Below are 22,691 nucleotides of genomic sequence, written 5' to 3'. Positions count from 1 at the left end.
TTGCCTAATAAAGTAACTTTACAGAAAATGATGGCCTGTTTCTCTAAGCAACAGTAAGGAAGGAATCAGCTGAAGGGTTTTCCCTTCTCTTTGGAGTTTCTCCAAAAGCAACATCTGATAATGAAGAAGAAAATAAAGCAACTCAACTCTCACCCCAAACTGCCGAAGCGAGAAATCGCCATTAACATTTGGTTCATTTATACATATTAAAGATCAGGCATTGCCCAACTGGCTCCAAAGCTAAATACAAAATTAGGATGTGTCAGGCTGGATATATGCTCTTTTTTAAAAAAGATTTTTTTCTTAATTATTTTTATCTTTAAAAACAAAAACAAACGTACTTTCCCCCCCATTTTACAACAGTTTTATTAGTGTATATATTTTACATTTTCTCCCCCTTCTTATTCACATATGTATATTTAGGGTTCCCTTGTTCCTGGTATACTTTTTATGCTACATCTTACATATTGTGTTTTGTTATTTGTGTCAATTTACATTCATTGTATATTTAATACCATTTTTGCTAATATCTGCTGATTTCAAACTCGTAACTCATATACAGTGGAACCTTAAGATACGAACTTAATTGGTGCCGGGGGGAGGTTCGTAAGACGAAAGGTTCGTAAGACGAAACATTGTTTCCCATAGGAAACAATGTAAAGTCAATTAATCCGTGCAACCAAAAAAAAAACCCGCAAAAAAAAACGCTGCCGCCCGGCTGTCACCTTTTAAAACAGCCTGGGGGCTTCTCAGCGACCTCCCCAATGCCGGGTTCGGCATTGGGGAGGTCGCCGAGAAGCCCCCAGGCTGTTTTAAAAGGTGACAGCCGGGCTGGGGGGGTTGCTGGGAACATCGGCGCGGGAGGCAGGAGATGATCGGGCGACCGGAGCAGCAACACTGCCGCCGTCACCGCCACGCCCGGCCCGGATTCCCTGGCTGTTTGGCCAGGGAGGCTCGGCCAAAAGGGGCTGGAGACGCAGAGCCGAGCACGCCCCTTCCTCCCCGAAAGCCGGCCTTTTTGTCTGGGAGGGAAGATGACGCGCCAGCGGCACGGGCGAGGGGTGGGAGGCAAATCTCTGCGTCTCCAGCCCCTTTCCTCCGAGCCCCGCCGGCCAAGCAGCCAGGGAAGCCGAGCTGGGCGTGGCAGGGAACATCGGCTGGAGACGCAGAGATTTGCCTCCCACCCCTCGCCCGTGCCGCCGGCGCGTCATCTTCCCTCCCAGACAAAAAGGCCGGCTTTCGGGGAGGAAGGGGCGTGCTCGGCTCTGCGTCTCCAGCCCCTCACCGCCACGCCCGGCCCGGATTCCCTGGCTGTTTGGCCAGGGAGGCTTGGCCGAAAGGGGCTGGAGACGCAGAGCCGAGCACGCCCCTTCCTCCCTGAAAGCTGGCCTTTTTGTCTGGGAGGGAAGATGACGCGCCGGCGGCACGGGCGAGGGGTGGGAGGCAAATCTGCGTCTCCAGCCCCTTTCCTCTGAGCCCCGCCGGCCAAGCAGCCAGGGAAGCCGAGCTGGGCGTGGCAGGGAACATCGGCTGGAGACGCAGAGATTTGCCTCCCACCCCTCACCCGTGCCGCCGGCGCGTCATCTTCCCTCCCAGACAAAAAGGCCGGCTTTCGGGGAGGAAGGGGCGTGCTCGGCTCTGCGTCTCCAGCCCCTTTCGGCCAAGCCTCCCTGGCCAAACAGCCAGGGAATCCGGGCCGGGCGTGGCGGTGACGGCGGCAGTGTTGCTGCTCCGGTCGCCCGATTGTCTCCTGCCTCCCGCGCCGATGTTCCACGCCCGGCTCGGCTTCCCTGGCTGCTTGGCCGGGGGGGCTCAGCCGAAAGGGGTTGGAGACGCAGAGCCAAGCACGCCCCCTCATCCCCGAAGGCCGGCCTTTTTGTCTGGGAGGGAAGATGACGCGCTGGCGGCACAGGGGCGAGGGGCGGGAGGCAAAGCTCTGCGGCTCCAGCCCCTTTCGGCCTAGCCTCCACGGCCAAGCAGCCAGAGAAGCCGAGCCGGGCGTGGCGGCGACGGCGGCGGCGCTGCTACTCCGGTCACCCGGTCCTCTCCTGCCTCCCGCGCCAATGTTCCCTGCTGCGTCAGGCGCTGCCAGCCCCAAGTCAGACACACCCTCGCCGCCACCACCACCGCACCCAGTCGCTGCCCGCCCCATCTTGCTGGAGGTCTAGCCGGAGCCTGAGCCGGGCCCACTCAGCCGCGCCTCATCGCCCGCCCAGGATGCTGACCTGCTGCCTCGCCCCATGCCCGTCGCTGCCCCGATCCTGCGCCTCCTCCTTCCCCCCCAGCCAAAAATACAAAGGCAGTCTGCCGCCGCCCACGGGGCAATGGGAAGCTGAAGCCGCCGGCGGTTTCAGCCTCCCTTTGCTGAGCGCTGCTTCGCCCTTGCCTGTCACCTTGGCTCAAGTGGAGACCGTCTTTGTGTTTTTGGCTGGGGGGAGGGAGTCAGGAAGGTCTTCCTGCTCCCCCCCCAGCAAAAAACACAAAGACGGTCTGCCGCCGCCTGCTTGAGCCAGGATGACAGGCAGGGCGAAGCAGCGTGGAGCAAAGGGAGGCTGAAACCGCGTTGTCTTGGGAGAAGTACTGGTGGGAGACGACAGCTGGGCAGCGGGACTTCTCAGAGGCCTCCGGAACCCGAACTTCCGGGTTCAGTGTTCGGGAGGTCGCCGAGAAGCCCCGCCACCCGGCTGTCACCTTTTAAAACAGCCGGGGGGTTTGCCGTTCGTAAGACGAAAAATGTTCGTAAGAAGAGGCAAAATTTTTCTGAACCCCGGGTTCGTATCTCGGGTTGTTCGTAAGATGAGGGGTTCGTATCTTGAGGTACCACTGTATTTTCTTATGGGGAAACAAGCTGTTAATAAACAATTATAATCGCCTTTCAAGCTGTAAGTTAGGGATGGTGGGGTGGATGGTCTCTCATTAACAGATCATATCTTTATAAACCTGTCTGGAGACCTTTACAACAACTTATTAAAAATACTTTCAGTATAAGATGTTATATAGATGTCCGGACCGGAGGGGGGATGCAGTGGGGTAGCGAAAATGGAGCTCTACCCCAGAGCATCCAATTTGCACTGAAAGATGTTGAAAAAAAATGTAGGGCGTCCTGCATAAGCCACGCCCACAGTGTGGTAGTAAAAATATTGGTAGCCTTTCACTGTACAGATGGTATTTATCACCATCCAGATTGGCTAAAATTTATCCAAATTTAACACCCTGCTGTTCTGTTCGTAAAAAGTCACAATTGTACTGTTCTGGTCGTATATGATCCGGACCAAAAAAGGTTTATTTTAGGTACTTAAATTTGGTCTTTTTGAAAACTTTTTTCACAGGGATACTAATTCGAACTTTTCTGAACACAATGAAAGTAAAATTGAGATTAAAAAATTAATGGTTATATTTTTATTTTGCTAGTAAAAGCCCACCCCTAGCATTTTTGTGAATTCTTTTTCATTTTATAGATAGTTTAGCCTGCAAACTGCATACAAGTTTGCTATATTTGGTGTTGGATTACTAGTTTGAACATTTCTGAACATAATGAAAAGAAAATTGAAATGAAAAAATTGATGCTTATTTGTTTATTTTGCTCATAAAAGCCCCCCCCCCCTGTTTTTTTCAAGCCTTTCAATTTATAATTTTTTCTAGGCTCCTAATTCCAAATATTTTCAATAACTTTGGCATTGATATACTAAAATGAACATTCTGAACATAATGAAATGAAAATTGAACTGAAAAAAATGATGCTTATTTGTTTATTTTGCTCAGAAAAGCCCCCTCACCAGGCTGTGCTCAATTTTTTTCAGTTTAGAATAGAATTTTATTGGCCAAGTGTGATTGGACACACAAGGAATTTTTCTTGGTGCATATGCTCTCAGCGTACATAAAAGAAAAAGATACATTTATCTTTTTATATACAAATTATGCTGTGAATTCAAAATTACACACTTGTTTTTAGTTAAATGGATTTCTTTCATAAAATTAGTTGTATGGCTATCATGTACTTGCTTTTCTAAAGGATATTCCAAATATTTTCAGCCAAATCTATATAAAAAGTGAAAATAATGGCACACAGCAAGGCCGTGTGGTGGTGGCCCTTTTCTGAGCAAAATAAACAAATAAGCATCATTTTTTTTCGGTTCATTTCTATTTTTCTTATGTGCATGGGCATATATAAAAACTGAGAAATATATAATTATGAAATATATTATAAATAACCATAATTAAATATTGTAATGTAAAAAAATATAAGGAAATGGGTATGGATCTGTAAAAAAAATATTGTATTTTTTTAAATCTTCAAAATCAATAAATGAATTTTAAAAAATAATTACATCAAAATTTTGTTTAGCGGACAAAGAGGCATGTTTAAAACTGAGGGTAGGTTGAAATTCTATAGCACAAGTGCAGATGAGGACAACCAGGTTAAGATAAGCAGATCTAAAATTAGACTTAATCGCCTGTCAGTTATGGTAGATGTAGATTTTCTTTATATGTCTGCTACGATATATCTCTTCAAAACAGCTGAAACTTTTTTTTTGGTGTGGCATGGCATATAAAAGACAATCATGCCTAGTGCGAAGAATGCTCTTTAGTTTATTCTCATCAGTGCCTTTTTTCTTTCGACTCCAAGGGACTATCTTTTGGATGAAATTGTCATTTTTCTCTACAGTTAAGCTTTTCTGCTGCCAGAAAAGGTATGGATCCCAAAATTAAGGAAATTAAAGAAGGGGAGCAGTGAGGCTAGGTGCCCCTTTCCCATTTATCCATGCTAAAGACAGTAAGGTTTATTCAGTTTTGCTTTAGCATCATGGATGAACCACGTGATGCTTCATTTGTTTATCATTTACTTGTGCAAACCCAGCCAATTCTGAATTATTTAATAAATCATTATTTAAATAAATCTTCTTTGTTTTTGCATAGCTTTTTTTTTCTGGTTATGATGGTAATTTCATCTTGGGCTCTTGGCCCTAGTCTAAAATGATATTTATTCATTCATTCATTCATTCATTCATTCATTCATTTACTTGCTTACTTACTTGCTTGCTTGCTTACTTACATATTTATTTATTTGATTATTTATTTATTTATTTGAAGGTTCTGTCATTAGAATTGGGGTGATCTATATGCCTCCAGGGCAATCTGAGAAATATGATAACAAGATGGTAGATGAAATTACCCAAATGGCAGTAAAGGGAGATATTGTGGTTATGGGTGATTTCAACATGCCTGATGTTGACTGGAATATCCCCAGTACCCTTACATGCAAAAGTAAGAATATAGTAGAGGTCTTTACAGGAGCAGCTCTGGCACAGCTGGTTAAAACACCGACTAGAGGGGAGAGGGCACTTGAGTTGCCCAGGCTGCTGATGTGGCTGTACTTCTTGTAGAATGTGCCGTGATGCCTTGTGGGACATTGAGGGATGCTGACTCGTAAGCTTTGGAGATTGTCCCTCGAATCCAATGGCCTAATACGGTGGATGAGACTTTGGACACCAGAGACCTGTGGTGGAAAGCTACGAATAGGGCTTCTGACCTACGAAAGGTCCTAGTATGTTGGAGATAAATTCACAGAGCTCTAGTTAGGTCCGAAGTGTGCCATCTGATGGAGAGATGGTGGTTTTGGTTAGAGCAGAAAGAAGGCAATACAATGTCCTGGGATCTGTGAAACCTGGAGCTGACCTTTGGTAGAAAGGTGGGGTCCAATCGAAGGACTACTTTGTCTGGATGAAATTGGCATAAATCCTGGCAAATAGAGAGCGCCGCCAGCTCATAAATGCGTTTTTTTGAGATGGTGAGAGAATATAGACTAGTAAATATATAGAGAGAAAGACACATAAATGAAGCACAATTTACCTTCTTCTCACCACCGCAAAAATCCTGGTCTAGGATTGACATGGCCTGGGTAGATAGAGAGGTAGAAAATATCATAGAGAAAATAGAGATTGGACCGAATATATGGGCAGATCATCATCCAATAAAATTAATATTAAAACAACCAAAAAGAGAACCCTACAGATGGACAATGAACCAAGCCTTGACAAAAGAAAATAATTATATTAAATACATGAAAGAAGAACTAAAATATTTTTTTCAGAATAATTGGAATAAAGAAACAATGACTCAGAATCTATGGGATACCACAAAGGCATACATTAGAGGTCTAACGGTAGCATAAACAGCTAAGAAAAAGAAAATTAGAACTAAACAGATGGAAGAATATCAAAATAAAATCCAATATATAGAAAAGGAAATGCAAAAAAGAGCCACCGAATGAAGAATTAGAAGAAGAAAGGGATAAATTAAGACACAATATTAATCTATTGATTCTAGATGAGATAGCTTTACAAATTAGAAACGCAAAACAATACTATTTCGAAAATGCGAATAAAGTGGGCAGATGGTTGGTGTATAAATTTAAAAAAGAAAAAGAGGAGAGATATATACAACAATTAGAAGATGGAGATGGAGATAGACAATTCCCAATAGAAACAAAGAAGAAAATCGTGGTAGAATATTTTAGAGATCTTTACAAAAAAGAAGAAGAAGAGAAACAGTTGAGGATATATATAAGTAAAATAGGTCTAGGAGAACTAACAGAATTAAATAGAATGTCACTAAATTAAAAAATGTCAACAATAGAATTAGAAAACGCGATCCAGAAACAGAAAAATAATAAGACACCAGGGCCAGACGGAATCCCGAATGAATACTACAAAGAATTTAGAGAAACAATACAAGAAATACTACTGACTACATTCAATGAGGTGCTAGAACAGGGGGAAATTCCAAAATCGTGGACTGAAACATTGATAACTTTAATACGAAAAGACAAATGAGAAAAACAAAAAATACAAAATTACAGACCAATTTCATTATTTAACACAGGCTACAAGATAATTAAACCAATTCTAAATGAATGGATACCTACAGATCAAAATAGGTTTCTACCTTGTAGATTTATTCAAAATAATAAGAGGACAATACTCAATACATTAGAATTTTATGATTCTCATCCAGAAAAATCCTTGGCATTTATGTTCTTAGACGCGCAAAAAGCTTTTGATAATCTAAAATGGGACTTTATATTTGAACTTCTAAAATGAATGAATTTTGGCACTAAATTTATAAGGATGAAACAAACAATATATAAAAAACAATCGGCAAAAATAATGGTAAATGAGGAATTGACTGAAACATTTCAAATTTGGAAAGGGATACGACAGGAATGTCCGTTATCCCCCTTGCTTTTTATACTCGCCATTGAAACAATGTTAATACAAATAAGAGGAAATCCAAAAATCACTGGTTTAAAAATTAAGGGACAGGAATTAAACTACAGGCCTATGCGGATGATTTAGTTTTTATATTAGATGAACAATTAGAGACAGGATGTCATCTATTACAAGAGATAAATGATTATGGAAAGGTGGCAGGGCTAAAAATTAGCATGCAGAAAACTAAAATTAAAACCAAAAATATGGGCGATGAACAAAATCAAAAATTAGAAAAAAAATTAAGAATTCAAGTGGTTAAGAAAGTTAAATATTTAGGAATACTATTGACAATCAAATGTAGTACAATTAAAGAGGATAATTATCACACACTAGTAAGGAAAACTGAAGAACAGCTTATAAAATGGAATAAACTTCATATTTCCTTAACTGGTAGAATCTCAACTATAAAAATGTGAATACTACCCAAATTTATTTATTTATTCCAGACAGTCCCGATAAAATTAAACAATACCTTTTTTACAAAACTGAATAGAATTGTTTCTAAATTTATACTGGTAGGCAAGAAGGCTAGAATAAGATTAAAATAGCTGCAAGATAAACAAAAACAAGGGGGATTCGGACTTCCAGATTTTGTGCTCTATTATCATGTTTCATCACTATTATGGATTGAAGATTGGATTACAATTAAAAATCAAAGACTTCTGGTTTAGGAGGGGCATGACCTTTTACAGGGATGGCATAGATTTTTATGGAATGAGAAAAATGAAACCCCAACATATTTTAGAAACCACAAAATAAGGGAGGCACTACTAGAGACATGGAATAAAATAAAAAAGGAACACTACAGGAAGATACCAAGATGGTTTTATAGCATGGAAGCAATAACACAACCAAATACAATAAACCTAAACAAAAATGGTCAATTATGATCAAATATTAGATGAAAAAGGGAACTTAAAATCGAGACAACAATTGATGAACCAATTGATTGGTGGCCATACGCCCAAATTTAATTGAAATTACAAAGAAACAAAAAAAAATAATGGAATTCAAGAAAAACTATCAATATTGGATAAATTGTTATTAGGGGAAGAAAGAAATTTGATAAGTAAACTATATACAGTAATACCTCATGATACGAACTTAATTGGTGCAAGGAGGATGTTCATAAGACAAAACATTGTTTCCCATAGGAAACAATGTAAAGTCAATTAATCCGTGCAACCAAGAAAAAACCCGCAAAAAACCGGCTTTCCGGCTGTTTTAAAAGGTGACAGCCGGCCTGGGGGGCTTCCCAGCACCCCCCCGAACCCGGGTTCGGGGTTCGGGGGGTGCTGGCAAGCCCCCCAGGCCGGCTGCGACCTTTTAAAACACCCGCGCCGCTTCGTAGCTGTCTCCTGAAGCCGAACGCTAAAGCTGAACTTCTGCGTTCGGCTTCAGGAGACAGCTACGAAGCGGCGCGGGTGTTTTAAAAGGTCGCAGCTGGCCTGGGGGGGCTTGCCAGCACCCCCCCGAACCCCGAACCCGGGTTCGGGGGGTGCTGGCAAGCCCCCCAGGCCGGCTGCGACCTTTTAAAACACCCGCGCCGCTTCCCATCTGTCTCCTGAAGCCGAACGGCAAAGCCGAACTTCCGTGTTCGGCTTCAGGAGACAGATGGGAAGCGGCGCGGGTGTTTTAAAAGGTCGCAGGCGGCCTGGGGGGCTTGCCAGCACCCCCCCGAACCCCGAACCCGGGTTTGGGGGGGTGCTGGCAAGCCCCCCAGGCCGGCTGCGATCTTTTAAAACACCCGCGCCGCTTCGTAGCTGTCTCCTGAAGCCGAACGCTAAAGCCGAACTTCCGCGTTCGGCTTCAGGAGACAGCCGCGAAGCGGCGCGGGTGTTTTAAAAGGTCGCAGTCGGCCTGGGGGGCTTGCCAGGAACCTCCCGAACTGAACCCGGGGTTCAGCCAAATTTTGCCTCTTCTTACGAACTTTGTTCGAGTTACGAACCGGCTTTCGGGAGGCTTCTGGGAAGCCCCGCCGCCCGGCTGTTACCTTTTAAAACAGCCGCGCGGCTTCCCAGCTGTCTCCGAACGCAGGTTCGTAACTCGAAAAAAGTTCGTAAGAAGAGGCAAAATTTTGCTGAACCCCGGGTTCGTATCACGAGTTGTTCGTAAGACGAGGGGTTCGTATCTTGAGGTACCACTGTAAATTTTTGATTGAATATAAAATTGAAACCGAAATAGTGAAAGAAAACATGATGAGCTGGGCAAGAAATATAGGATATAACATACACATGAATCAATGGGAAACTATATGGACCAAAAATTATAAAATGACAAAATCAATAACGTACAAAGAAAATATTCATAAAATGTTTTACAGATGGCATCTAGCGCCAGCTAGATTATTTATTATTTAGATTTGTATGCCGCCCCTCTCCGCAGACTCCTACAGTTATCCACCCAGGTTAAGGTTCATCCCTCATCCCCACACCCACAAGGTCATCACATGGACCACTCTGGCTCTCTCAACCTCCATGATCCTCCCCTGTACTTCAGGCTGGTACTGAACAAAGGATAACCTTGAATCTTCTGGAAAGAATTTGATGTGGCTAGAGCTGGGGTGGCGCAGCAGGTAGAGTGCAGTACTGCAGGCCACTGAAGCTCACTGTAGATCTATAGGTCAGTGGTTCAAATCTCATCACGGGCTCAAGGTTGACTCAGCCTTTCATCCTTCTGAGGTGGGTAAAATGAGGATCTGGATTGTGGGGGCAATATGCTGGCTCTGTTAAAAAGTGCAATTGCTAACATTTTGTAAGCCAACCTGAGTCTAAGGAGAAGGGTGGCATAAAAATTGGGGGAAAAAATCCCTCTCATGCAACCACTGCTCCCCAATTCCCACAATACTATTCTGCTTGTGGCAAGCCAATGTCTCTAACTCAAAACAATAGCTTGGGCATGACAGCTAGAGCATTCCTTTCTTTTGGTCAAATGTTAGATCAGTGCACAGCTGTATCCAGGGGAGGGCAGCAGCCGGAACGGTCAGGAATGCCGTTCCAGTAGTGGCAATAGAGCTCATAGGCCCATTCCATTGCCGCTGGGCATGCATGCACTGTGCATGCGCAGTTGGCGGGATTCCAGTAAAAATTACCGGGTTTTTGCTTCTTCGCATGTGAGGAAGCAAAGAAACTGTAAATTTTTGCTTCCGGAAAGAGATTTCGGGCTGCTGCACATGCGCAGCAGCCGAATCTCACTGCCGCGCCTAAAGCGGCAGCTGGGGCCAGCAACAAAAGTGGCCTGCCCCACCTCCGGCCATGTGGCCTGCTTTTTGATTTCCCGGGTCACAAGAGAGATGCCTGCAGCACAGGAGAGCACATAACAGGCCACACAGCCAGAATTGGGGCCACCCGGCCTGCTCCCTGTAGCATGGCCCCTGTAGGAGATGGTCCCCGTAAGCAGGGGCGAGGAGTGGGGCAAGGCGAGCGATGGGGGGAGCGAGGGCGATCGGTGTGGCAGGGCAAGTGGCAAGAGGAGTGAGGGTGAACGGCGTGGCCTGGCAGGGCAGCGGGGACTGGCGCCGCCGCCTGGCGGACTGGGCGGCAGCGCGGTGGACCGGGGAGCAATACAGTGGGGTGGCTCTTACCTTATTTTGTCGGTTGCGAGTGACCAGCAGCTCTTGTATCCAATTTCTGGGGTCTTTTGCTTCTGCGCATGTGCAGAAGTGAACCCCCCCAAAAAATCATGCGCGTGTGCGTCTTCATGCGAGATTTGGCTTCTGCAAATGCACAGAAACCAAATCACACGCCGAGCACAGGCATGCACCCGGGATGCGCACATGGGCGCATTCCGGTAGGGCTAAAATTGGTAGCCCACCGCTGGCTGTATCCATTGTTATTTTTCTTTTTAAGTGGCCCAAGAGTGGAATGGTGAACAGCTGGACCTTTCTTTTCCTTTCTTTAGAAAAAAAGAGAACCTAATACCTCTTGAATCAACTACTTGCTTCTAGGTTTATGTAAGAATAAAGTGACCAGGTGCCCTGCTTTTCGCGGGATAGTTCTTAAAAAGTCCCAAAATTTCCACGCTCGAGAATAACACCACTTAATTAAAAACATTAAAGGCGATTTTTCCTATTTTAAAATAAATGAACTATTTCAGGATTTGTTCCCAGTTTTCACCTCCCATTCTCTGTAAAGCCTGGCTCTTTAAGTCAGATCTCCCCCCTCCTACAAGCGTGACCCTTTTAAATGAGAGCAGGTAGGCAGGCAGGCGGATGGGGGAGCAAGCTCTCACATTGAGCTTTGGAGTCACCCGGGCGGATTCCAACTTTGGAGCTACCCCAAAAGCCCCCAGCCCACAAGCAGGGCGAAAGGAGAGAAAAGCCCCTCTCCTTTTGAGTCCCAATTATTTTCCTCCCTCCTCAATTCCCTACACCGCCTTCCGGGTCGGCCCCAGACACCGACAGACACACTGACAGAACACTACAGTGCAACCCACACTCACACTATTTTCCCTTCCACTAGAGAGGCTGCTGGCTTAGCCAATGAGCATGCCGCATGCTCTTTGGAGCTTTGAGGTGTCCGCCACTCACAAGCGCCACCGGGATTGAAGCAAGGCAACAGGGGTAGATTGTGCCACACAGGCAGATGGTGGAATGAAACTGTGGATTTTATAATCATTTGGAGCGGGACGGTGGCAGAAGCAGTAGCAAAAACTTATTGCGGCAAGAACTAGCCTTAAAAAATGCTGGAAGACTCCATAAATGAATTGTAAGGAATTTTAAAACTTCTTAATGTAATGCTCTCAGTTCATTCCTCTATTAGATATACACATGCATTCTCTCATGACAGAGGAAGTAGATTCTCAGTTGCTTAAGCAAAAAGAATCAATACTCCTTATTTGGCTTTCTTTATTAGACACACAAGGAATTCAAATATAATACTGAATTTATTCTATAATATTAGAGTGTACTGTATGGTAACAGTAGCAATTATTTTCATACTGTATACCACACTAAGGAGAAAACTGCTTATATAGTACAAGTATTCCCTTTTAACATTTAGCATTAATATTAAAAAGTATGCTATTTACTGCAAAAGGAGGTTTTGAGTCTTTCTCAGCTGACACTTTAAATACACTTGCTCTTACTATCACAGGTACTGAGATTCTTAAACTGATCCATAAAGTTTTCTGCATCTTTAAGCTAAAAAAAATTAACTGCATGTATTGACATATTTATTTTGTTACTATATGTTCATATTTTTGTATGAAATTTTCTCTTATATATTTTGTGCAGTATTTTAATCATTATCCCTTAACATGCACTTTTTAATTTTTAATTCCTTCTGAACAGTATAAACAGTATATACCTTTTCAAGCTTATGCTTATGTTTATAATTATGTATCTTTGCCCAATATATATTGTTCTAGTTCTAAGAATAGGTTGATAGTCCTAAAAGTATGCTTTGTTTACCAAATGAAAGGTTCTATTTGGCAGATCAAAGAAAATAATACTTTTATGATATTACAATAACCTTCCTTGATAAGGATTGTTTGTCTTCAGAACTAGCAGATTATAAAACTCAGTTTTTATTATAGCTCTCACAGTATGGGATTCCCTTGGCATTTACAGGATGATTTGAAACAGATAACTGCATAAGCATCTTCTGAATAATGGCAGTCAAGTACTTTGCAGGTGTATCTCCTTAAAAATCTGCTCCAGGAAATGAGCAAATATATCATACCAGACTTAAATCACATTGTTTATGGCCAAAAGTAATTGAGTTTGGGATTTTGCAAACTTGGTATAAGAATACAATTTATCCTATTCTAGCATGTGTTCTCACAGTCAGCGATACAAATGCATTTGGGGTGGATGGGTATCAAGTTAATAACATTTGAGGGGATAAAAATCTGTGCAACTTTGGCATCATACCAAATGGAAAATATTTCCCCCCACTCTTCCTTCTATTTCTGCCTCCACTCTATACTTCGATGGGAAGTTTCCACAGAAATCAATAGGAACTTTGTTTAAAATGGATTTCAAACAACAACTTCAAACCTTTTTATGTCTCATCCTGCATGATTTCACACGGTTTCACTTCATTTTTATGTCATCAGATATATCTGCTCTCATTTGAACAATAATTAAATTTACATTTATTTGATTTCAGCCCAATACCATCACAAAACATTTTAAACTGCAGCATTATGAATTCTTATAACTATAACACCATTATGTATACTAATCATGAGCTAAACAATTAAATTTATACCCAGAACTCAGTGATATTTCATATATACAGTGGTACCTCGAGATACGAGTTTAATTCGTTCCGGACCTGGGCTCTTAAGTCGAGCAGCTCTTATCTCGAACGACTTTTCCCCATAGGAATTAATGTAAATAATTTTAATTGGTTCCAGCCCTCAAAAAACTCACAAAGTTAGTCTAAATTATGCAGAAAGACATGAAGAAATGTACATGTACATATAAATGAATAATGAAGTTTCTTTCACTTAACTTGTAAACTTTCTTAAACTTTTAAATTTACATATGTTCAACTTCTCTGCCACCCAATCCTGTAGGACAGAGGTCCCCAACCCTTTTTGCACCAGGGACCGGCTTTAAGCGATCAAGAGAGGAATGGGTGAATGAATGGACGGAGGGTGGGAAGGAAGGAAAGAGGGAAGGGACAGGAACAGAGGAAGGAAGCAAGGAAACTTATGAAAGGGGAGAGTAAGAGAGGAATGAGTGAAGGGAGGGAGGGAAGAAGGTGGGAAGGAGAAAGAAAAGAAGAAATAGAGGAAGGGAAGGTAAAAGAAAGAAAAAGAGCAAGAAAGAAAGCTGCAAGCACCCCCCCCGAGCCCCCCAGGCCGGCTGCAACCTTTTAAAACATGCGCGCCGCTTCGCAGCTGTCTCCTGAAGCCGAACGCGGAAGTTAGCGTTTGGCTTCAGGAGACAGCTCCTTGGCGCTTGTATCTCGAATTTGGGCTTGTAAGTAGAACAAAAATATCTCTCCCCTCCCAGCTCTTATCTCGAGTTGCTCTTAAGTAGAGCAGCTCTTATGTCGGGGTTCCACTGTATATATATATATATATACACACACATTTCTTTTAAGAACTGGAAAAATGGTATCAGTACAGATGGGCCTTCATTTGACGTCATAAAACTCCTATCCAATGGTGTGAAACCCATAGCCCCAAACCCCAGGACAATATATGACCCAGAATATCTTGGACTGCAGTCCTCAGTACATCTTCAGAAATTTCAGAAATTTCAGAATAACAGAATTGGAAGAGACCTTGGAGGTCCTCTAATCCAGTGGTCCCCAACTGGTGGTCCGTAGACCACTGGTGATCTGTGAGAAAATTTTGGTGGTCTCCAGAAAAATTATTTGCATTTTTATATTGCACTAAATCAGGCAATATAAAATCCTCAAACTATGGGCTGGATATGTGCAATGAATGTTTGTGTTGCTGCAGAGAATTTCCCCCTTCAGGTTTTTTTTTGTGTAGGTTGGAGCGGGGCAGAAATTCTGATTTGGAGTCTGCTTCAGCTTCCTGGTGCAGGGCTTTGGGCAAAGGCTGGAGGAAAGCGCTGCTGGTGGCAAAGAGCTGGTGGGCCTTGTTCCTGTGGGACTGCATCATGGCCTGGAACTGGCTGACCATCTCAGCCCGCTGAGACTCCAGGTGTTGGTACTTGGCCTTGCACTCCCACAGGTCTTCCCTCTGCTTGGAAAGCCTAGGCTCATAGTCCTCAGTGAGGTGCTTCTGCTGAGCCTCCTTCTCAGTCAGATCCAATTTGAAGTGAGCCAGCTGTTTTGCCAACTCTTCCTCATGGTGGCTGCTTAGCTCCAACAACTGCTGTTTATTGAGGCTCCCTAAGGAGCCCAGCTGGGCAGGCCAGGGGTGGCTGAGGCATCCCTTTATTTATTTATTTTATTTATTAGATTTGTATGCCGCCCCTCTCCGAAGACTCGGGGCGGCTAACAACAATAAAAAAGACAATGTAACAAATCTAATATTAAAAAATAATCTAAAAACCCCAATTTAAGAGACCATTCATACAAACAAGCATACCATGTATAAATTCTATAAGCCTAGGGGGAAGGGAAAAAATTTCAGTTCCCCCATGCCTGATGACAGAGGTGGGTTTTAAGGAGCTTGCGAAAGGCAAGGAGGGTGGGGGCAACTCTGATATCTGGGGGAAGCTGGTTCCAGAGGGTCGGGGCCGCCACAGAGAAGGCTCTTCTCCTGGGTCCCGCCAAATGACATTGTTTAGTCGACGGGACCCGGAGAAGGCCAACTCTGTGGGACCTAACCGGTCGCTGGGATTCGTGTGGCAGAAGGCGGTCCCGGAGATATTCTGATCCGATGCCATGAAGGGCTTTATAGGTCATAACCAACACTTTGAATTGTGACCGGAAATTGATCGGCAACCAATGCAGACTGCGGAGTGTTGGTGTGACATGGGCATGCCTTGGGAAGCCCATGATTGCTCTCGCAGCTGCATTCTGCACGATCTGAAGTTTCCGAACACTTTTCAAAGGTAGCCCCATGTAGAGAGCATTACAGTAGTCGAACCTCGAGGTGATGAGGGCATGCGTGACTGTGAGCAGTGAGTCCCAGTCCAGATAGTACCGCAACTGGTGCACCAGGCGAACCTGGGCAAACGCCCCCCTCGGCACAGCTGAAAGATGTGGCGAGATGTCCTTCACGTGAGTGACATCGAGGTGGCCATGCCCACCCTGTCACATGACTACCTAGCCACACCCACCCAGCCAGTCATTAGGCAAATCATATTAGTGGTCCCGGGATTTAAAATTATGAATTTAGGTCACTGAGGTCTGAAAGGTTGGCGATTAGTGATGGCCTGCTAACGGAATGGTAAGGTGCTATGTTCTGGTAGCAATTTTCGGCATGCGCATACAGATGCACAGCAAGCAAAATCTCACGGAGACACTTGCGTGAGCAAAATTCTGGTGATTTTTGCTGATTTTCTGCTTCTGCGCATGTGCGGAAGCAAAAATATCGGTGAAAATTGCCAAAATCTCACTCGCACACAGGCCTTCCCTGTTGGTGACCCCTGTTCTAGTATAACTGTGTGCTCAAGCAGGAGATCCTACATCATTCTGGACGAATGGGCATCTCATCTCTTCTTTAACTGCTCCAGTTGTCATTGAATGTAGCATGTGATAGGATAAAAGAGGGAAACTACGTTGCAAGAGATCATATGAATTTCATATAATTAATACAATTTAATTATATGTAATTGAAGATATTAGCCTTTTTTTGCTCATTTCCTTGGCTTCTTGGCCAGCTCTTCAAAGGTTAAATGTGGCTGCCTAAGGACTTTAAGAGACCAGATTTGATTAGCACAAAGAGCATATATGCTGTCACTCTATTTTATTTCCTGGACAAGATTTTCTCATGTTTGTTTCTTCTATTTTCAAATTTATATTTTCCAAATATGTTGGCGTAGCAACTTTTCAAGCATTGGGGATGGAAGTCCTAACAGTAAGACTGGAGGCAGCTGCTTTGGATGTCATGTCCATTATAATAAAGAGGTTTCAAGTTACTCTTTAATGTTATCATGGAAACAGTCCTTTCTCTTTTATAGCGTGTTCATCTTTTCTTCTTAGATATGTCTCAATAGAACTGAATAGCAAACTCTTGTTAGCTAAGGTGCACTATAAACCATTTGCACAGCTGCCTTGTGAATAGGAAGATGGGTGTGTTCCCACAAACTAAAAAGCACACCCTTCTTTTCAGTTGCATAGTGTTTCTAAGGATCATATGGCTGTAGGTCTTTGTCAACATCTATCAAGGAGCTCTTTGTATACCTCTAACCTGGAATGCAGCCAAGAGCCACTGCCATGAAAACTAGTCCATCTTCATGCTTCCATGCTATAAATAAACACATGGAGCAGAAAATAAAGTGCAATTTTATTAAGGTCAGAAGAGCACTCTGTAAAATACTAATCTCAGTACGCCAGAGTTTGGATCAGGAGGGAGTCTTTACTGCTCAAAGTCAGGCTTGATCCGTTCCTCACATATTACAGAAAGTCCTTGATTTAGGACCACAATTGAGCCCAAAACGTATGTTGCTAAGTGAGAAATTGGTTAAGTGAGGTTTGCCCTAAGTTACAACCTTTTTGCTATATTTGTTAAGCGAATCACTGCAATTATTAAATTAGCAAGATGGTTTTTTAAGGGAATCTGGCTTCCCCAATGACTTTGCTTGTCAGAAGATTGCAAAAGATGGTCACATGAACCCAGGCCACTACAACTATCCTAAATGTGCCTCAGTTATCAACAGCCAGGGGTTCCAACTTACCACCGCTACTGGCGCAATGCACACGCAGCTCTGGGTGACCAGGGTGCGTGTGCATACATCTGAGCATGTGCAAGAAGCGAAATCTCATGAAAGGATATGCGGCTGCGTGAGATTTTGGTGATTTCCGCATTAAAAAATCAGCAAAACTTGCCGAAATCTTGCATGCGGCACGTCCCCTTGTGAGATTTCACTTCCTGCACATGCACAGAAGCGAAATCTCACTCTGACACATGCTCCTGCCGACAGGTCACATGCGCAGCTCCATTTTCACTACCAGTACGCAGTGTGGCACGTACAGGGTAGCAACCCATTATTGGTTACCAAGTATCTGAACTTTGATCATGTGATTATGGGTATCTGCAACAGTCATAAGTGTGAAAAGTGGTCATAAATCGCTTTTTTAAAGTGCTGTTGTAATTTTGAACGGTCACTAAATGAACTATCGTAACTTAAGGTCTACCTGCACTTAATGAAGCAAATGGTTTGCTTACATGGCTGAGCAAATGTTTCCAAAAGAAGAGTTGCCAACCTTTGATTTCCAAAATCACAACTTCAGATAGAATTTTTGTGAATGCCTTAGGGATGGGCCAATGGTTAGGCAGCAATTTTAGTGGCACTGAAGCAAAAACTTTTCATTGTTGTTGTGAGGGGCATTCAAGAGGTAACTTGATATGGAGTGTTTATATTTCCATGTTGGTTGAAGAAAGGTTGTGGATGTGAGAGCAACTCCCAGAGGATCAGAGCAATGCTCACACTTACAGTTGTTCACATTCCATATTGTTCTGTCATTATTTAGTCATCTGCCTCACCTACCTATGACATGCACAAAACATGACTCAGCCATCCATGCCAGTAAGCAGATTATGATATGGGAACTGAAATGAGCAATGCTCAGGAGATACTTTCAAACATAATGGCCAGTTCACAGTTCACATAAAACCAAGTACGAATCAAAAAACCACATGGGGCCTAGAGTTATGGGTTTTCCAGGATTATTCTACCATGGACAGGATTTACCGGTATACAATGTTCCCTCGATTTTTGCGGGTTCAAACTTCGCGAAAAGTCTATACCACGGTTTTTCAAAAATATTTTTCTCTATACCACGGTTTTTCCTGCCCAATGATGTCATATGTCATCGCCAAACTTTCGTCTGCCTTTAATAATTTTTTTTTAATAAACTTTAATAAATAAACATGGTGAGTAATAATCTAAATGGTTGATAAGGGAATGGGAAATTGCAATTTAGGAGTTTAAAGTATTAAGGGAAGGCTTGTGAAACTGTTCATAGCCAAAAATACTTCCGCATCTCTACTTCGCGGAAATGCGACTTTCGCGGGCAGTCTCACAACGCATCCCCCACGAAAATCGAGGGAACACTGTATTACTACAGCAAATGGGTAAAGCAGAGGTCTCCCCAAGATGTGGTCAAAAGGGGTTACATATAAAAAATAAGTGGAACTTCAGTTTAATCAAATAAGGAAGAAAAAGATTAGGAAAGGTGTTTTCCTGCCTAGTGTGCATAAGGCCACTGGAGCCAAGGCCTTGTCGCCAGCGAAGTATGACAAGTCCTTTAGAAAATGCATCCCACAGAGCAGAGGTTTCCTCAGAAAATAGGGTATACTTATACATAGTGCAAAAACAAAGAAGGTTCATTTAAATAATGATTTATTGAGTAATCCAGAATTGGCTGGGTTTTACAAGGAAATGATAAACAAATAAAGCATTGCGTGATTCATCCATGATACTACTGGTAAGGCAAAACCAAATAAACTTTATCCTTAGCATGATACTAAATAATATGTTTGGTGGTTTATTTTTTAAGTACATGACGAAAGAAAACAATGTGATCCCCAGGTCCTGCAGCTGATTCCAACAATTCTGGCCACTGTCAATGAAGTCATGGCCAGAGCAGGTAAGCCTTTCCTAATTAGTTTGCAACTTCAGTTCTAAGCAGGAGAACTGTGAAACAGGCACCAGCAGAATGAGATGACATTGAGTGGGTTTTTGACCATGTACCTTGCCACAGATAACTCTTTGATACTGGAGGTTGGGGTTTGTTTCAATGTCCAATGTTGTGATGCTGACGGCTAGGACATCAAAGGTTTCTCTACAGAGACTTGAAGGCTCCCGTAGCAGGCGTAAGTTCCTTCCAGTTTGGATCAGATCACCCAAACTGTTAGCGACCCGCTGGTGACGTGAAGATGGTGTCACGGATTCGTTTCTATCTGTGCTGGTCCGTGCATGCCGCCATCTTTTTTCAGATTTTTTCTGTGTTTGGATGGCTTCTCCTCATCCTCTGACACGATGTGAACCGGTGGCGATATGAAGTGGAACCCACCCCTGCTCTGTAGCAGACATAAGATATTATAACGAAAAGATATGCCCCAAGCAGAGATTGAATGGCTGGCTGGGGAATTCTGGGGAGTTGAAGTCCACACATCAGAAAGAGCACTCCCACCAAAAGATGCTAGTATATAAAAAGAAAACAAACCCCACTTTCTTCTAGCACTGATAATGTCCTTCCATTTTCACCGGTTCATCTGCTCTGGGAAAAACAAGAAGATCTTCATAAGATAGAGAAACCTTATATAATTTCTTCTCTTTGGAAGTGGGGTTAGATTCCAAAGTTGGGTGGTCCCACTGTTTCATCAGAGCATCCTTGAACAGCTTAGGCATGGGGATGTTCTCAGTATCCTCTTGCTCCTGCATGAAGAATGGAAGATTATCTTCTTGAGAAGCAGTAGAAGAGTCATCAGGTTTGTCCTGACCATCAAGGCCTGTGGCTGCTCTTGCCTTGAATAGAAGGGACTTGAACAGTTGAAAAGGAAAGATGGTAGCAGGAGAGGGAATCTTGTTTTGGGACTCCTCATCCTCTGACAGGCCTTGGAAAGGGTCATCCCTGTTTTCTGCATCCTCGTTTTCTTCATTCTCATCCTGTGAGGGATCATAGTCTGGTTCTTGGACTGGAACTCTGTAGGTTGAGAAGAAACTCACGGGCCTAGAGGCATGTGCAGGGGGACGAGGTTGAGAGGGAGCATTGATAGCCGAGAGCTTGGCATAAATAGCTTGAGATAAAGCATAATACATAGTTTGGAGCTCTGGACAAAGGTTAGTAATAGGAGCAGGTAATAAAGGAGATGCCCTAAAGGCCTGGGGTGGACCTGGCTTGGGGGATCTTCCATCATGATATCTGGCTCATCTGGACTTAAGCCCCATAAATTAGCTTGGGGTCTACAGTATTTAGGTTTGGCTCATCCAGGGAAAGCACAGGGACACCTGAGGGAGGCAGATCAGAGGCCTCTGGAGGGTCAGGAGGGCTAACGTGCACTTAGGCCTGAACTCTTAAACGTTTAGCCGACTGGTTGTGAATTTTTTGAAGAGCTTTGTCCCGCCTCTTTTCATGGTCCTAGCCATGGGGGGAGCTAGAGAGGAAGAGGAGGAGGCCTGGGGGATGGTTTCAATTTCATCACCAGTAGGGCTACCATCCAGGGGACCTTTAGAAGAAGTGCCTCTCTTGGGAATGGAGGAAGCCATGGCCTGAAGCAAAGGGGGAGAAGCTACTATGAATAGGAAAAAGTTCCCAAGAGGAAGGGGGCCCAAGCTCCTAGGCCCAGGAGCGTCTGCAGCTCAAAGATAATCTGGAGAAATCCAAAGTCCGTGCCAATGAGTACAGATGGGCCAGACCTCACTATTTAAAACAAACCAAGGCACACTGGTTTAGAGGCTTAGCCAGAGAGTAATAGCCTGAGGGTCTCACAGCCTACTCTGGGCCATGCGGTGGACTCTATGGCGCCAAGCGGCTTGTGCGTGGGCGAGCTGCAAGTGCCGAAATTACTGGGTGCTGAGGGCCTTTGCCCCAAAGAAACACTCCAATAGTTTGAATGGAGGAAAGACTTAAGTCCAGGAGACAAACAAGTTATGTGTCCTACACCACCAGAGGAAAAGGGCCACAAATAATAACCCCCCAGCCGAGTAGATTTACTTGTAAATGCAATCCGGCAGCAGCGCGATTGCAAAACTCGCGGCTTTAGCCGTGCCACAGCTTCTCCCTTTTGGCGCCGATCCCAGTAGAGCTGGCGCGAAGTCTAAAGCTTCGAAAAAGAAAAACAATGGTAAACGATTTTACTTATCTGTTGAATTTGCAGAGAGAGAGAGAGAGAACGAAGAGGGAAGGTGTTTTTGAGAGGAGCTGAGCCACCACACGTCCTGCCGGTAGGAGGACCAAGCGAATTCTGGGGAAGGGGCGGATCCAGCAATCTTTTTAAAGACAAGGCTCGATCCTATGCAGATTGGACAGTGAGTAACCCACGTGACTGCTGGACTCGCTTTTTCAGTTTGGAGAAATGCCGATTGAGAAACAGTGCCCTAGAGTCACTGGGACTATTTCAGGCATCAGCAAAATCACTCCATGTTTTGAAAGAGTTTGATGCTCTTCACTTATCTCAAAGCTTATTCTAAAATGCAGCTGGACAAATTTGGGGCAGTTGTAAAAAAAACTGTGCAGGAGGAACGAGAATTTTCTGCAGTTAAAAGTATGGGGCTAGTCCGGTAAGAGCTATAAAAGGGGGATTTTTTTTCCCTGAGGGAAAAAAAATGAAATAAATAAAATTAAGATTGATTCCTCCCATTGTGATGTCTTAATTGAGACTGGTCTAGGACTGGATTCCTCCTGTTCAGACCAGATTGCCCAAACCGTTAGTGACCTGCTGGTATTGTAAGATTGGTGTTATGCATCTGGTTTTGTCAGTGCCGGTCCATGCACACCGCCATCTTTTTTGCTGAATTTCTGGTGAATTTTCCTGTGTTTGGATAGCTTCTGCTCACTCTCTGCTTGGAAAAAAGCCCCCCCCACCTGCCCCTGGGTTAATACTGAACTTTCTTTCTTCACCTGAAGCACAGCTCCTCAGCTGTGTTTCAGGCTAAATCTACTTTCTGAGCATGCGCAGAAGTGAAATTGCACAAGGGGACGTTTGCATGCATGCATTGTCACAATGCGAATCAGTGGCAAAGGTACCGTAAGTGGAACCCATCCCTGGACTGGTGACTTGACTAGACAAAATCATGTATTAATCATTTGAATGGCACAAAAGCAGTAGATATACAGTTATATATCAGTAACGAAAATAAAATTCTATTATAGTCCC

The 22,691-nt window shown here is 43.7% G+C and overlaps 1 long non-coding RNA gene across 1 annotated transcript; it reads left to right on the top strand.

Annotated features, from left to right (window-relative positions):
- The first annotated feature begins 19,373 nt into the window (after positions 1–19,373).
- Positions 19,374–22,170, top strand: LOC139168380 (uncharacterized). The gene is made up of 2 exons (XR_011559282.1): positions 19,374–19,459; positions 21,695–22,170. It is a non-coding gene; the product is annotated as an uncharacterized lncRNA (long non-coding RNA).
- Positions 22,171–22,691: the final 521 nt, after the last annotated feature.

Source organism: Erythrolamprus reginae, chromosome 5 (assembly GCF_031021105.1).
Source record: "Erythrolamprus reginae isolate rEryReg1 chromosome 5, rEryReg1.hap1, whole genome shotgun sequence".
In the NCBI taxonomy this organism is placed as follows: Eukaryota; Metazoa; Chordata; class Lepidosauria; order Squamata; family Dipsadidae; genus Erythrolamprus; species Erythrolamprus reginae.
The sequence above is the reverse complement of the archived record's forward strand: the minus strand, read 5'-3'. Positions and strand labels throughout refer to the sequence as shown.